Here is a 15,765-nt window from a genome sequence, read left to right on the forward strand (position 1 = left end):
GTTGTTATTTTATTTTTTTTTTTTAAAGAAACACGCAAATTTACTTTCCCGAGACATTTATTAACAGATACAAGATTTTCAACCTTACTTAAGCAACATATTGAGGAGTTTATCTCTATTAATATTAATACGGCTAACATTAACATGGTATGGGACTCATGTAAATGTAGTATCAGAGGTTTCGCCCAGCAGTATATATTTAGGCAAAATGCTGAGATTCGCCATGAGAAGAAACAAATAATAGACGAGATACGAAATATGGAAATAAGCTTGGCAGAGGCAACTAAATATGCAAAGAATAACATTGAGAGTATTAGGCTAAAGTTGGCGAAATTACAAGCAGGTTTATTAAAAACATTGAGAGAAAGATACACTTCACAACTACAAAAATATAAATTCAGACAATATGAGGGTGGCGATCGCATTGGGAAATTACTGGCCTTTAAAACCGCGGATAGGAAAGCGAAAACAAAAATTAAAGAAATAGTAGGGAATGACTTAAATACATATGACAGAACGGATCAAATATTAAACCAGTTTGTTAAATTTTACCAACAATTGTACACTCCAGAGACATCACCTGCAAAATCAGCAATAACACAATATTTCGAAAAACACTTAACCGCATCCCAAATATTTAGTACTGAAACAATTGAACAACTCAATTCTGTAATAACACTAGACGAAATAAAACGGGCCATAGATAGTTTACCATCTGGGAAAGCGGTCGGAGAAGATAGTTTACCAGGCGAACTTTATAAACTTTGCGCACAAGAATTACTACCTCTATTAGAGAAAGTGATAAACTCAATTAGCTTCTCTAAAAAGGCACCTCCTTCATGGAAAATAGCGAAAATAATATTTTTTTTGAAAAAAGGGAAACCAGAAAAAGAATGTGGGTCTTATCGACCGATTTCCTTACTCAACACTGATGTTAAAATCTTTTCTAAGATACTGGCAAATCGGCTTGCCCCTAGTATGCCTTCTATTGTTAATTTAAAACAGCACGGTTTTGTTATGGGAAGGGATACTACTACACACGTTAACACTTCAATAATTGCCTTTGATGTGGCTGAAGGTACACACACCTCACTCGGTATGATTTTGTTAGACGCAGAAAAGGCTTTTGACCGAGTGGGGTGGGATTATCTGTGGGAAGTGTTAATGAAATTGGGGCTTTCCGGGTCTTACCTGGATTGGGTTATGTCCCTTTTTGACGAACCTTTAGCTTTGATTAGTTATGGAGATAAAGAATCAGCGAATTTTAAAATACTAAGAGGCACGAGACAGGGCTGCCCCCTTTCCCCTTTACTTTTTGCCCTATCTTTAGAACCTTTTTTAAACGCATTAAATGACCAAGTAAACATTATTCCAGTGAGTCATGGAGGTACTGTTTTGAAATTAACGGCTTATGCTGATGACATAGCTATCTATACGAGTGATTTTAATAGAGCTATGCCAGAAATTATTAACGAAGCACAAAAATATGGCTCAATCTCAGGTTACAAATTGAACGTGAGTAAAACTCAAATTATAGCTAATTATACTCCTGATATACATATTTATGACACTTGCAGAGAAGCTACTTATTTAGGTATCAAGTTAATGGCTAAAGTAGGGAAAATATTGGAAACAAACTACGATACTTTTCTAAAAGAAACCTCCATAACTCTTAAAAAATGGCACAAAATCCCTCTTAGTCTACTAGGCCGACTAAATTTGATCAAAATGAAAATACTCCCCAAGCTACTCTATTTGTTTAGAGCTATACCATTACAACCGAACCAATTTTTTTTTAAAAAACTAGACTCTGTCTGTAGCAGCTTTATCTGGGGATACAAAAAGGCACGCAGGGCTATAAAATTTCTGACACTACCAATTTCAAAAGGGGGACTTGTTTTTCCGGACTTTAATTTATATTTTTTGGCAACCTTTTTTTCTCGAATTCGGAGCTTATTAAAGAAAGAGGCTTGCCTATTCTTTTATCAATATTTGCTAGGTACCGACTCTAACCAATTTTTACTCCGCACACACGACCCAAATTACTATAAACGGGTGAAATTTAAGACTGCTAAACATGCTATAAATATTTGGAAGAAAATTATGCACATCAGTCAGACTTCATTTTATAATACGGAACTCAGGCTATGGGACAACCCGGGTCTTCCGGGAACTTTTTCGGATGGGACTGGGTATCGTTGGATTAATTGTGGTCTTAATACACTAGGCGACATATTTGGAAATAACGGTATGGTAGATTTTGAAACCATGAAAATATTAAATGGCGTAACAAACGATATGCATTATCGATATCGCCAGCTGAGAGACTTTTTTATCAATAAAATGAAAATAACAACAATTACTCAGTCTGAAATTATAGAGTGCATATATTCCGATAAAACTAAATCACTTATAAAGTTGGGATATCAACTTTTAACCAAGGATAAATTCGAAAATACTACTAAAATTGCTACTAAATGGTCTCGCCGGCTAAATCGGGACATAAATTCAGAACAGATTAGTAAAGCTTTAACTCACATAAGTGATGTTGTGCACTTCTCCAACTTAAGACTGCAATCATATAGGACTATTACAGAATTATATTACACTCCAGAGAGAATATCTGCTTGGGCTCAAGGGAACCAAACATCAGACAAAACTAAATGTGTGAAGTGTAACACTTATGCTGCTGATATAGAACATATGCTCTATTCTTGCCCGGCGTATTCTAGCTTCTGGATGGGAATCATAAAACACCTTCAAGATAGTCAGATTAAGTTACCGGATTTATCCCCCCAACTGGTCTTACTTGATATATATGAGACTCACTGTCCCAACCAAGATCTCATAACAATCTTGTTAGCCTGTGCACGATTAACTATAGCAAGAGCTTGGATATCTAAGAACACTCCAACTGTTGCTGAGTGGCTAACATTGGTTATAGAAATCAGAACCATGGAACTTACACTCGCAAAATATAGAGGACCAAAAACTCTAGCTAGAAAGGAAAAGATTTGGAAGCAATTTTTTGAGGTATAAATAAAAAAAAAAAAAAAAAAAAAAAAAAGAAACCCGGGGTTAGTGAAGATGGATGAAGATATATGTGAACAATAATTAAATCACCATTATTTGTTTTTTGTTTACTACCTTTTTTATTACTAGGGCCGTCCGGAGGCTGTATAATTTAACCCTTGTTCTACTCTCTTCTTTTTTTTTTTTTTATTTATTTACTCTGTTTCCCAATATCCTAACCCTTTAATTATAACCAATGTAAATTTATGCTTTCTAAAGATACTTGAAAATGTATTTATGTATTAGGCTGTGCTTTTTTTCGTCTCCTGCGACAATAAAAATATTTAAAAAAAAAAAAAAGAATTTAGTTGTTATTTATAGTACCTCCTTGGTACATGTTATACACATTGCCACCTGCAACGGCTTAATCCTTCTGCATGATCCGTACATCTTCCGTATTAACCCTGACACTTTGCTCAATTCTTCTCATTCACCTCACTCCACTCCAAAATGGCCGCCCCCTAGACGTCTCAGTCCCCAGTCCCTTTTCCAGCTCCACACTTTACTTAACTCGAACCCACGGAGCACTCCGCTTGATCCCCCGCGGAGTTCATGGACTCCGTCGTCCTCAACCCTCGCTAGGTGAAGACTCCCGCTTATGCGACGTTAACAACCTTCAACCGTAAGTGTCTCACCACCGCCTTTGAGCACCCAACCCACGCGTTTGCCTAGTTACGCTTTACAACTAACGTTTGCCCATTATTTTCAGGCTCCCGCACACTGGGACCCAGCTTTGATACGTAAGTCTCGTATTTCACGAGGCACAGCTTACTGTTTCCGCAATGGCGCATCCAGCGCATCACTATACCCCGAACACCCCGCTCCATTAATCATTGCATGGCTCACTTTACCGATCCACCAGTTATCCTCCTTAAACCACCACCCGTAATCCGGTTCACCATCCTCGATCCTACCGCTTTGTATTTTTCATCACAACCGTTTCTTTCTACACACTCCCCTTTAGACACCCCTCACCCCGTTCCTAACCGAACACACTTGTAACCACACGCGTATGCATTTGCATGTCACATTTTCACATGCACACATCACTATCACTACCTTGGATGATGCAATGTAATGTAAAGTATTTTTGCATACGCCAATCATTGATGAGCTCGTAATTTTGCATTATTTTACAGTGCTCCTTGACAAAGGGCAATTCCAGCCCGAAATGCATCGGAGCTCGCATGGTTAACCTGAACTGAATAACTAACCATGAACTATGAGTAAATGAACATATATTTGGAAAATTGAGAAGTTATCAATTCAAAAATACACTAATAAATAGTGAATCAGCAAAGTACATTCTTTGGAGTCGGTTGTCTTTTCAACCACGAACCATCATTAGTGTGCCCAAACGCAGGGATGCATTTACATGTGAGGTAATGCACTCAACCCGTTAATTTGAATTCAGCGTTCCCGGACAGTAACGCCACCTGCCGGTGCACCTAGAAACTTTCTAAAAAATTCCCTGAAATTCCACGCATCTTCTGCACCCATCAACCCAGCAGTGCGCCGCGCCTATTAACTCTTTTGAGGGTTTTACATCAGATAGTTTGTTGACAACCAGTTTGGATGCATTCAAGGCAGACCAAGGGTTCCATATGAAGATGATGATAGGATGGGGTCCAGGAGCATTTCGCGGGTGACAGGGAGACTACTTGATGTCGTAGTTTGTACCTGAATTTCAGAGTTAAATTTCCCTTCCTTGTTCCTTACAGTGTCATTTGTGTTGAATATGCATGAATCTTCGATGCACATTATGCATTATTTGGTTTGTAATTTACATTGTTTTTAAAAATGTATCTTTTAAAATAAAGTTTTTTAAAATGTTGTGTATATTAAAAAAGTATTTTTTATTTTTTAAACTGAAAATATTTAATAGTAAACTTAAACTAACTTACAAATAATTTAAATTAATTATTTGCTTTTTTGTTAAATAATTTTTTATTTAAGAGAAAGAACACAGAAATACAAATACAAAATTGCGCTCAGAAGAGAAGTATAAACAAATATTGTACTATAATACAATCTATGAAAAGTAAGAGCTATATATGGAATCAAAAGATTGCATATAATTGTATGAAAACTCCTAAAACTGCTCGATAAAGAAACATAATAATTATAAAACTGAACTTTGTACTAAAATACTGTGTTCTGGTAGAAATTAGGGGAGAGTATAATGTATTAGTGAATTTTATTTTATTAAAAGAAAGGGAGAAATATGAAAGAAAAAGGTTAGCAAAGAGAAAGAGACAGAAAAAAGAAAAAGAAAGAGAAGATACTGAATAAAAGAGGAAATTATAGGGAAGATGAGTGTGATGACAAAAAAGTAGTGAACGGTAGCCATAGTAAATCAGACTTAATATTTAGATGGATGGATGCGTGGGATACAGAAGCAATTCTATGTTCACCATATATTAAATTCCACCAGAGTAAAGAGGATCATTTAGAATTGTCTTTCCAACATGTTAATATGACCTTAAAAGCAACAGCAATACATCAATCAAATAAAATGGATTTAGAAGCAAGTTTCTCAAAGTCAGGAGATAGAGTACCTAAAAATAAATTGTGAATGTTAACTTGAATCCCATAAGAAAAAAGCAAAAGGCATTTCGGCCATACAGCTTTCCAAAAAATTTGAACCATAGGACAATAGAAAAGTAAGTGTATCAAAGATCCTTCAGGAGCGAGACATGACCAACAAAATAGTGAAACAGATTGGTTGATTTTATGAAGAAAAAGGGGAGTAATAACAACTCTATTATAAATAAAATATAGGGATTGTGTGATATTGGCGGCCTTGGAAGTCTTGAATTTGTTTTGCCACAATCGGTCCCAATGAGGAATAGACAATGTTTTACCTTTAATTTCACTATGTTATCGTCATATGTTTGATTCAACCAACTTTACATGGTGCCCCAAAAAAATTAAATATTTAAGAACATGGTTTTCCTCTAACATTCCTGACACCCTATGCCACAATTTTACTGCTCTAAAACTTAAAATTAGTAACTTGTTGGCCTCTTGGTCACCTTTATTTCTGTCTTGGTGGGGCAGACTAGATACGATTAAAATGATGATTGTTCCCCAGGTATTATTCACACTTTAAATGTTACCATTCAAAATCCCCAATTATTATTTTACACAGATTAATTCTATATGTACTAACTTTTTATGGAATAATAGGCATGCACCGATTGCTTTATCTAAATTGATTCATCCTAAAACCGAGAGCAGTGTTCGATTTCCTGATTTTAGACTATATCAGAATGCTTTTTTGATTCGTCAATTTTATGCCATGTCCAAAGATTATCAAGATTTACTTAGGCCATCTTGGGTTACTGTTGAATGTTCACTGTTAAAATATTTTTCTTTACAGGATGTTATATTTATGACCAATTGTACCTTTATTTCTAAATACCCAATTTTGAAATACTCTCAATACCTTTTACATACACTTTTTTCAAGAATTTTGACAGTTATCAATCTTTTCTGCCCTCTTCACTATGGTTTAATAAATACATCAAATTTCATCATAAATCATTTTACTACAAACATTGGAGAGAAAAGGGCATTTTTTATGTTAATCAATTGATAGTTAACAAATTGATTTTGCCCTTCCATCAATTGCAAGAAAAATGTAATCTCCTTGATTTATGTATTCAATAATATAACACTTTAGTTCCGGCTCTCCAGAATTGTTTACAAAACTTCATATCTAACCCAGTACTAGTTTCATTCACGCCTGATACACCCCTGTAACAAGTTTCTTCTGACACAATTCCAAGTAATTATTTGTTTTTTAAGTAGGTTTTTATTAACATTTTAGACAATTAACCAACCATACAAGTACATAATATGGTGTCAGCAGATCCCTCCTACAAACATATATCAGATTGCAGTACAATATATTCCACTTACAAAGAATAGAAATGACATCAGCATAAGAGTGGCACAGGGGATGGAAAAAACAAGTTTAATTAAAAAATTGTATTCCATTTCATTTGTTCATGTTTAGCCATATGTTATTAGCAAGATGATGGGACCCCCTACAATATTAATAACGGCCAGGGAACAGAGGGGAAATAAAGACAACACTAGAAAGACGGTGTTCCCACAATGGCCACAATATTTCAATACTGGTATGAATCCTATTCTTAATATGATATAGGTGACAGATACACAACAGTCATTTTTATTTTCTTCGAAAATATGTAAAGCTTTTTATTTTCAATTTCTCAGTGCTTTAATATTTTTGTATTTTTTTCATTATACTTCATAAAAAACATGTTACCAAATATACATTTCATAAATATTCCCATGGTTCATACAATAGAAAATATATAATATAACAATAGCTATGTACATAAAAAAACAATGTATCCAAATAATTATCCCCCTGGTGACATACAATCAATCACAACATACCCACACAATCATACTCTCACTTCATTCAAAACCACAATCTCTGAAAAGAGAGAGAACTGAATTATAATCAGCAGGGACAACCCGCCAATTTATAGGTCTCAAGGCTCAGTATGAGACCCCGCACTTGGTCGACGCGTGTTTCGGTGGCTCAAGGCCACCTTCCTCAGGACCTCTTTCAGACAATCAAGACCAAATATCCAGGGGACCTAGAATATACACAAAAAATATATACTGTCACCATATATACTCAAGGGAAGAGAGAAAACACCACAATATACATCACTAAGTAACAATGCCCAAAGTAACACTGTAACTCATCACATGACCAAACACGAACGAGTCCTCAGTAAGTGTACATTAACCACAATTGTGCGGAAGACCAAAAGAAATTAATAAAATACTAAAAGTGTGATTAATGCTATATGAATCTGATAAACGTCAATAATTATCTATAGGCTTTTCTCAGGATCACAGTACATTTCCACAGGATTATTGCAGGTAAACGCATTTAGGGACAATGTTAAATGCGCATTTACTTACGATTAAAACAGTTTTCTACTCTCTGTCCATGGAGGACGATATCACAAGGATGAACCATGATTGTGTAAAACGTGGCCTTAATGAAGAAATAGCTTGGCATGTCACGAAATAGATGCCATCTTATTACACGTAGCTGTTATCTGTTATTCGAGCTTCTGAGCTAAATGTTTAATGATGGTTATACAATTTAGTTTCTCTGGTGACCTTTGTTTTCTTCGGCACCGACCGGCTATATTTGAGATAATTTGTTCTTCAACGCATCTCGCATGTAAACCATTGTTTTTCTTTAGATTTGTTTTTCTACTATATTGTGACTTTGGTGTCCGGTAAGAGGCGCTTCCACAAGAACCTCTACCTCACTACATTCATGAAATCCTGGTAACATCTTGCTCTACCTATATAGCCCGTGATTTTATCGTTCGGGTTTATAACATGTGGTAGAACCCAATAGTTGGATTTTCCACAAAAAACTTTTTTGATCGTTCTCAACGGATGTATTTTATTAGGACATTACATTTCTATCGTCTTGTGTTGCATTATATTTAAATTGCTACCCTCGTAAATACAATCGCAGTCCGCTCTTTATTTTTAGCTCTTCTCCGCCGCTTGTGATTTATTTCCGGCATCTTATCAAACATCGCGAGAATTGTGTAATTCGCGTAGGATTTAAAAACATGGCCGGGAGCCTTGTCTGCCGTTTGGAATTACAGCACTGAGTCGGAGAGCGTGTCGGCCTACAGTTTGTGCAACATTGGAGTAAGTAGAGCTCGTTAAGAGCTACGCACCAGAGGATAGATATGTATGTAATCGTTCTTTCTTGTATTAAGGTATATAATTTAGTCGTTAGTGATGTCCCCTGATTTTGTGTGTATATATATATATGTTTGTCGGCACTACAACAACCAGCAGACTAAGCGAGAGCCAACGCCCACTGGGGCAGCTGGTGAGACTATTTTTGTAATGCCGAGTGCTTCACTTCACAAGGACTCCAGCCTCTGAAGAAATGCTGTGTGAAGCATGAAACGCGTCAGGCTGTTTATTTTACTGGAACAGACTTGCATTCACTGTGCTGCAACTTCCCAAATAAAAACGAATATTTGCTATCTGCGTGGGCTCTCCTAAGTGGGCTTTGTGAGAATCAATTAAAGACGGCCGGTCCCGGTCGTGGGAGAGACCTGCCATGGATGTTTGGACTGCGCTGCTTTTCACTAGAGGCAGCACTACAGGCAGAATAGCCGTTTGGGAGGCAATAAGACACAACATGGTGAGAGCAGGACTCTTTTCCAGAACCACTTGGTTTTAAATTTGTCCAAAGTTTGTCGAGTGATAGCAACCCACTGGGGTTTGATTGTCGGCACTACAACAACCAGCAGACTAAGCGAGAGCCAACGCCCACTGGGGCAGCTGGTGAGACTATTTTTGTAATGCCGAGTGCTTCACTTCACAAGGACTCCAGCCTCTGAAGAAATGCTGTGTGAAGCATGAAACGCGTCAGGCTGTTTATTTTACTGGAACAGACTTGCATTCACTGTGCTGCAACTTCCCAAATAAAACGAATATTTGCTATCTGCGTGGGCTCTCCTAAGTGGGCTTTGTGAGAATCAATTAAAGACGGCCGGTCCCGGTCGTGGGAGAGACCTGCCATGGATGTTTGGACTGCGCTGCTTTTCACTAGAGGCAGCACTACAGGCAGAATAGCCGTTTGGGAGGCAATAAGACACAACATGGTGAGAGCAGGACTCTTTTCCAGAACCACTTGCTTTAAATTTGTCCAAAGTTTGTCGAGTGATAGCAACCCACTGGGGTTTGATTGTCGGCACTACAACAACCAGCAGACTAAGCGAGAGCCAACGCCCACTGGGGCAGCTGGTGAGACTATTTTTGTAATGCCGAGTGCTTCACTTCACAAGGACTCCAGCCTCTGAAGAAATGCTGTGTGAAGCATGAAACACGTCAGGCTGTTTATTTTACTGGAAGAGACTTGCATTCACTGTGCTGCAACTTCCCAAATAAAACGAATATTTGCTATCTGCGTGGGCTCTCCTAAGTGGGCTTTGTGAGAATCAATTAAAGACGGCCGGTCCCGGTCGTGGGAGAGACCTGCCATGGATGTTTGGACTGCGCTGCTTTTCACTAGAGGCAGCACTACAGGCAGAATAGGCGTTTGGGAGGCAATAAGACACATCATGGTGAGAGCAGGACTCTTTTCCAGAACCACTTGGTTTTAAATTTGTCCAAAGTTTGTCGAGTGATAGCAACCCACTGGGGTTTGATTGTCGGCACTACAACAACCAGCAGACTAAGCGAGAGCCAACGCCCACTGGGGCAGCTGGTGAGACTATTTTTGTAATGCCGAGTGCTTCACTTCACAAGGACTCCAGCCTCTGAAGAAATGCTGTGTGAAGCATGAAACGCGTCAGGCTGTTTATTTTACTGGAAGAGACTTGCATTCACTGTGCTGCAACTTCCCAAATAAAACGAATATTTGCTATCTGCGTGGGCTCTCCTAAGTGGGCTTTGTGAGAATCAATTAAAGACGGCCGGTCCCGGTCGTGGGAGAGACCTGCCATGGATGTTTGGACTGCGCTGCTTTTCACTAGAGGCAGCACTACAGGCAGAATAGCCGTTTGGGAGGCAATAAGACACAACATGGTGAGAGCAGGACTCTTTTCCAGAACCACTTGGTTTTAAATTTGTCCAAAGTTTGTCGAGTGATAGCAACCCACTGGGGTTTGATTGTCGGCACTACAACAACCAGCAGACTAAGCGAGAGCCAACGCCCACTGGGGCAGCTGGTGAGACTATTTTTGTAATGCCGAGTGCTTCACTTCACAAGGACTCCAGCCTCTGAAGAAATGCTGTGTGAAGCATGAAACGCGTCAGGCTGTTTATTTTACTGGAACAGACTTGCATTCACTGTGCTGCAACTTCCCAAATAAAACGAATATTTGCTATCTGCGTGGGCTCTCCTAAGTGGGCTTTGTGAGAATCAATTAAAGACGGCCGGTCCCGGTCGTGGGAGAGACCTGCCATGGATGTTTGGACTGCGCTGCTTTTCACTAGAGGCAGCACTACAGGCAGATTAGCCGTTTGGGAGGCAATAAGACACAACATGGTGAGAGCAGGACTCCTTTCCAGAAACACTTGGTTTTAAATTTGTCCAAAGTTTGTCGAGTGATAGCAACCCACTGGGGTTTGATTGTCGGCACTACAACAACCAGCAGACTAAGCGAGAGCCAACGCCCACTGGGGCAGCTGGTGAGACTATTTTTGTAATGCCGAGTGCTTCACTTCACAAGGACTCCAGCCTCTGAAGAAATGCTGTGTGAAGCATGAAACGCGTCAGGCTGTTTATTTTACTGGAACAGACTTGCATTCACTGTGCTGCAACTTCCCAAATAAAACGAATATTTGCTATCTGCGTGCGCTCTCCTAAGTGGGCTTTGTGAGAATCAATTAAAGACGGCCGGTCCCGGTCGTGGGAGAGACCTGCCATGGATGTTTGGACTGCGCTGCTTTTCACTAGAGGCAGCACTACAGGCAGAATAGCCGTTTGGGAGGCAATAAGACACAACATGGTGAGAGCAGGACTCTTTTACAGAACCACTTGGTTTTAAATTTGTCCAAAGTTTGTCGAGTGATAGCAACCCACTGGGGTTTGATTGTCGGCACTACAACAACCAGCAGACTAAGCGAGAGCCAACGCCCACTGGGGCAGCTGGTGAGACTATTTTTGTAATGCCGAGTGCTTCACTTCACAAGGACTCCAGCCTCTGAAGAAATGCTGTGTGAAGCATGAAACGCGTCAGGCTGTTTATTTTACTGGAACAGACTTGCATTCACTGTGCTGCAACTTCCCAAATAAAACGAATATTTACTATCTGCGTGGGTTTTTTATTGACATTTTGGAGAATGAAAAATACTTATTTAGGTACTCCAAAATTGCTTTTGCGAATAGGCCCCTACCTTTTCTAAGTGACCCTGGGCCAGATGTGGCAAACTGGTAATCGACCCTTTTGCGACTGCTAAAAAGGGTTGTGGTATGTACAAACCCTTTTTTCGCTAGTCGGCAACCTATTACCGACTCGCAAGAAAGGGTTTGTGTGTCGCTATTAGGAAGAGGCGTGCCAAGGGCATTCCTTCCTAATAGCGAGTCGCACTCAGTGACGTTTCTTCATAATAGCGAGTCGCACTGATTGTTTTGCAACCACAAAAGACTTGCAGTTTACCACCTACTTTAAGTAGGTGTTAAGCCATTTGCAAACAGGAAGGGGTCATCAGGAGACCCCTTCCCCTTTGTGGATGGATGCGAACATATTTTTTAAAGAGCAGGCAGTGGTCCCTCAGACCACTGTCTACTCTTAAAAAAAGAAACAGAAACATTTCATTTTTCTTTTTCAATGCAGCCCGTTTTCCTTTAAGAAAAACAGGCAGCATTTAAAAAAAAACTGCTTTATTTAAAAAGAAGTCACTGTCGTGGTGGTCTGCTAAACCCAGCAGGCCACCATCCCTGTCAGTGCTGGCTATTTCCAATGGGTTGCACATTGCGACCTGCCTCATAAATATTAATGAGGTAGGTTTGCGACCCCCATTAGGAATCACAAACAGTGTCCGAGACACTGTTGTACATTCCATTTTGCGAATCGCAAAACATCACAATTAGCGACTTGCAAAATGGAATAGTCGTACATCTGGCCCCTAGTTGTTACATGAAGGGATTCTCTTTTCCTCTAACTGCCCACAAGGAAATGTTTGGAATAACAAGGCCATAAGGTGCATTTAAAAAAAACATTTTGCTGCTGCCATGGCTGCAATACTCAGATGTGAGACTCAGAACCGAATAGGAGGTCATATAATGACCCAATACTTCAGTGTGTGACACAGTCTCCTGCAGCAATATTGAGCTGCAACAGCAAATACAAGTAAACTGCTTATGTCTGCAGAGAGTGTGACCAGCTGAAAAACTTGAGGCACTGCAGGAAAAGTACTGCTTATCCCATGCATTGGGTCCCAGTGGAGACATGGGCATCATAAATCATGTGCCATGAGAAATAACCTCAGTGTTAAATCCTGCGGAAGAGATGTATGTATGTAGGCATACTTATAGAGCGCATCTGTCACCCAAAGGGCATCCTGGCGCTGTGGTGCCTGTCCGAGTTCTTGGGTCCGAAAGCGTCCTGCCTGCTTACGATGCCACACTTCCACAACGTCTCTCGTTATACAGTAGTGAACTATCAAATGGTGCCATGGTGCCAGTATGACATGGCATTGACCATAACACCAGAGAGCTGCCAAGAAAATAAGTGTCTGTTTCTACCCAGAGAATGGCTTCAATGTGAAAAATAAAGTTAAAAACACATAACATAGAATCCAAAATATAATATTAAAATTAGGACTCAGCAACGCAAGCCTGAAACACTTCAAACAACCTCAAAGTGGTGGAGGATGTTGCCAGAGCTCAGCATACATCTTCCAACGCCTATGAGGGCAGATTGTGGGTCATGTCGCATCAATGTGAAGGTTGAGCAGGATGGGACCACGCACCCAGGAATCAGCAAGGCTAGCCTGAGACATGGTGGCCTGCATTAATGCATGCGGTGAGGGTAGTTAGATCATTTCTGGCTGGCAGGACTCCGCATACTTGCATCTTCTTTGCTGATAAATGCAGATATCTATGCTTGCAAAGGGTCAGAAGAATGGCCACCATTGCCCAGAAATCAGCGAGGATAGCCCTGGACATAGCAGCCAGCCTTGAAATAGTAAGTAAGGTGTATTCTAATTTTACCTGCAGTGTGACTGTCTGGCCCAAGACCAGAGTTCTTGAATGTACTAGACAGCCAAAGGATGTGCTCTCTCAGAGCAGAGCACACCTGCACTTGACTCAACAACGCACTGCTGCCTGGAGCCAATATCCAGAGAGGAAGAACTAAGAGTTGTGCAGGACAGCAAATGTCAGCTATAGGCTACTATTGTTGTAGTTCAAGGCCTCAGGCAAGAGTAGAAAGCTGACTTACTGGGCACAGAATTGGGGAGATTGGGAATGGCCCAGACAAAGGAAGGGAATGTGACACATTGAGAACTACCAAACTGAAGCCATGCTGCTCTCCTACCAAAATGATGGAAGCAAGATGGTTCATCTTTTCTACACTGAAAAGTCATTCACTACAAATAGTGAAAGTGGGAGTTGTCCTGGGAGGACATTCTAGAAGGTATGGGGATACCTACACAAACCAGAATATAAATATAAACTGAAAAGAACAAGGGTCTCTAAGAAAAGTACTGGGAAAGATGGAGGAGTGATGACAGCAGGGTAAGAGTAGGTAAGCTGATTCACTCTTGTGCTATCAGTGCAGCAACCTACCAAGCGCTTAGTTTCTCACTCTCACGTGTACATTGGCCTGTCCAGCTGGGGCCTGGGAAATAACCTGACTAGTACTACCCCGACTTGTACTCATCCACTTTTGAGAGCCTGAGAAGGTCTTGCAGAGTAAACCTCTGGTCAAATTTTTGCTTCCTTTGGCCTGGCAGGATTGGGTGGAATCTGGGCCTTTTAAAGTTTGTGTAGTTTCTGCTCAGTTTGCCAGGCTGGACTGCTCTTCCACATACTTCCTCCTTCATGGGATGTATTTCTTCAGGCGCAGGGAAAGAAAGAAAGAAAGACAATTGGTGCATTGCCAAGTGCTGCATCCCATAACACAACAATCGGACCTTGATAGTCATCACACACAACATGAAAACACCTCTCATATATACGCACAACAACGCCCTTCCAGCCACACACCCCAAACAGCACACGGTGTAGCTTGTTATCTGCATGGTTAAGTGCTTGAGTGCCCCTCAAAGGGTTAGTGAGTGCTAAACAAAATGCCACAATACAATACAGTACAATACAATACAATTCAATTCAATGCAATACAATGTATATCTCAGTTCAAAAATTTAATTGTGTTTTGAATACCAAAATCTAGCCAAATCCGCTCCTAGCATGTTTAGGGGCACTGGGTTTATGTGAGTGTCACTATTTTTGAAGTCAGGTATTTATTAAGCTGTCAACATAGTAATGGCTGATTTGCGGTCTACATTATTCAGTTTAGGTCTTCACATGCAGCCTGCAATGGTGGTGTGCAGAAGTGCAAGAATCCATTTAGCCACTGGGGTTAGCAGGGCCTGTCAGATGAGCATCTCTGGCCCTGGAACTAGTGGGAGGGAGCTGTCCCACAGGTCCATCCCATGCCAGTCTGTAAGGCTGCACTTTCACTAAGCTAGGGAAATACATGCCTTGAATTTCAATTACAAGGCCCGTGGGTGGCAGAGGAGGTGCTCTCGCATTACAGACCACTTCTTTGGCACTGATACCCAGGCCTGTTAGTTTTCCTCGGTTAGCAGTTTTCTTTTAATGCCAAATTAAACCTGCCCGTATAATTTTAAGAAATATTTACCAGAGCCAGTTCTTGGGCAAACACTGACGCTTAATTATGCCCATAAATGTGCCAGTCTCGAAAGTCAATGTATGAAGTGTGGCTCGAGTTCAGAACCTGCGGTGCTCGAAAGAGCACTGGGGTTTCTTTTCCATTAATTTTTACTAAATGTCATGCTTTTGGTCCTAGAAAATCCGCATATCAACGTAAAATAGTAGGGAGCCTGTCTTAAAACAAATTCATTCAGCTAGTTAAAAATACCCACTTGTTTGACCCCTGATAATTTTGGTATGTCTGCAAATAG

The sequence above is a fragment of the Lissotriton helveticus genome, chromosome 9 (genome assembly GCF_964261635.1).
Source record: "Lissotriton helveticus chromosome 9, aLisHel1.1, whole genome shotgun sequence".
NCBI lineage: Eukaryota > Metazoa > Chordata > Amphibia > Caudata > Salamandridae > Lissotriton > Lissotriton helveticus.